Raw genomic sequence first — 2,597 nt, 5'->3', positions numbered from 1 at the left:
TATATATATATATATTTTTTTTTTTTTCATCAGTGAACTTGCAGTTGAATATAGAGTGATACTGGTTAAGATTCAAAGTAGATGAATAAGCACTTTAAGAGCTCATACAATTATTTTACTCCCACATCAGTACTGAGAACTATAATTATACAATCACAATAAATAACGTCTCGGTTACGTATGTAACCCTCGTTCCCTGAAGGAGGGAACGGAGACGTCACATTCCGTCGCCACAGCTCCTGTATCACCGCTGAGCGGCCGGGTCACCGGGTCGGCTCCTCAGCGAAAACCTGAATATGCGGTGCATCTGCTGCCTACTTATACTCACGCTGTGATCAGCAGCAGCTGGATGCAATAATCGCATGCCAATGTGCATTGGCTCGTTTAGTTTACACTCGAAGTGGATTGGTCTCTCTAAGCGAGATCCCAATTTCGTCGGTCATCCGACGTGACGTCTCCGTTCCCTCCTTCAGGGAACGAGGGTTACCATACGTAACCGAGACGTTCACCCAAAAATTAAATTAGCACATAATTTACTCACCCTCAAGACATCCTAAGCGTATCTGGCATTCCTCTTTCAGACAAACACAATCGCAGTTATATTTAAAATTGTAAAATTGTCCTGGCTCTTCCAAGCTGTATAATGGCAGTGAAAGGTGACCCTGTTTTTGAAGCCTAAAAAAAACTGCATCCATCCATCCATCATAAAACTACAGCTCCGGGGTGTTAATAAAGGCCTTCTGAAGCGAACCGATGCGTTAGTGTAAGAAAATTATTGATTTTTAAAAATGTATAAACTGTAATCTCCAGCTTCCAGTCGCTCAAGCAGGCGCGTTCACGACAAGGCATTCAAACGTATGACGTAGGCGTAGTGGAAGGCGCAACGTAAGATCCGGGGAGTGACGAACGCAGAAGCCCAGAGGAGAAAGCAAAACAAAACACCTGTCACGAACTAGTACTACAAAAACGAAGATTCTGAGTGAAAATGTCGGAGGATTTCGATATAAGGCAAGAGGAGAATGAGTTTTTTGCCCAGCCATATTTGTTTGAACCGGAGTAAACCGAACAGGAACTCCACGAGATGGAGGAGGCTGCAGCGGCCGCAAAAACTACAGATGTAGTTCACATGGTTTCTTGTGCTGTAAACAAAACTTGGTTCTCACGAGACTACACTCTTCTCCCCGGAGCTTACGTTGCGTCTTCTGCTACGCCTACGTCATACACTTGAACACCTTGTCCCATTATACAGCTTGGAAGAGCCAGGACAATTTTAAATATAACTGCGATTGTGTTCATCTGAAAGATGAATGTCAGATACGCCTAGGATGCCCTGAGGGTGAGTAAATCATGGGCTAATTTTCATTTTTGGGTGAACTATCCCTTTAAAAATCTGCACCTATGGTAGCACAGAGTCAAAATTTGTGCAAATGCTTGATAAGGGAGCTTAAGGTGTCACATGAAACTGTACAAAACTGAGCCACACATTTTAAGGGAGTTTCAAATTGCATGCAAGGTTGCACAGATGATCCAAGCCCTTTATGCTTTCTATACATATGAGTTTTTAATACATTTGCTGTGCGATACATACGAGAGCATTCAGGCACACCGCAATGGTACTTATAATTGGGAGCGTTGCTATGCAGTTTTGAGTGCTGAAAAAACTCAATAACAGTCTCAGACACATGCTCACACGAACTGAATTTACAGTTGAACATCGTGTTCTATTCTGTTGAGAAAAACAAAATACGGAGCTAACAGGGATTTAAAACCAACAATCCTGTGATTTTGGATAATTATAGCTAGAAGACTGCCCTAATAACACCAAGTTAACATATTAGGATCACACGCAAAAAAAAATTACTAAACACTACTAAACCACATAAAAAGAAATGAACGATATATACACATTAGTTAAAGATAAACATGAAAATATGGGATATATAACGTAACAGAAAAACTCAGGTTGTCAACCTTAAAATGCACGGTGTGTGTAGCTAGAAAGCTACTTCACCAACCTGTAACTAGTCACTACTGCTGTAAGGTGGCTCACGAATACAAACATCATAAAAAGATAACGATTAAAAGACAATGATTTTAAACGTATAATCTACAACTACAAATCACTGCAAGTCCTTTGGACTGTCTAGTTATAACCAACGTTAATGTACTTGCAAAACACAGATGAGTGCAGTTTGGTCTAACAACGGGGAAACTGACGCGCAGTACATTTGGCAGTGGAATTTTCTATTCCAGAAACAAAGACGATCAAAAGGAGTAACGTTTTTCCCCCCAAACAATAGCTTAATTTGAATACTGACATGCGCACTTCATTTTTCACTTGAGGCGGCTGGCAACGGCTGCACCTCCGTATCACACACACAGCATCAGAGAAAGTTGAGAAGAAGCCCAGCTAACGTTACTAATTTGAGATGAATTTACTCTATCTTTGCCCTAATCCACGACAGTATAATTTATCTGGTTGATAATATAAAATACATTTCCTAGGTGAAGGCCACAGCTTACCTTACAACTTTATTCCCCAGTGGTCACCGCAGAAAAAATACTGAGGAGAGACTCGCACGGAAAAACGAACCCTC

The sequence above is a fragment of the Sinocyclocheilus rhinocerous genome, unplaced genomic scaffold (genome assembly GCF_001515625.1).
Source record: "Sinocyclocheilus rhinocerous isolate Xijiao unplaced genomic scaffold, SAMN03320098_v1.1 scaffold4658, whole genome shotgun sequence".
Classification (NCBI taxonomy): domain Eukaryota; kingdom Metazoa; phylum Chordata; class Actinopteri; order Cypriniformes; family Cyprinidae; genus Sinocyclocheilus; species Sinocyclocheilus rhinocerous.
The sequence above is the reverse complement of the archived record's forward strand: the minus strand, read 5'-3'. Positions refer to the sequence as shown.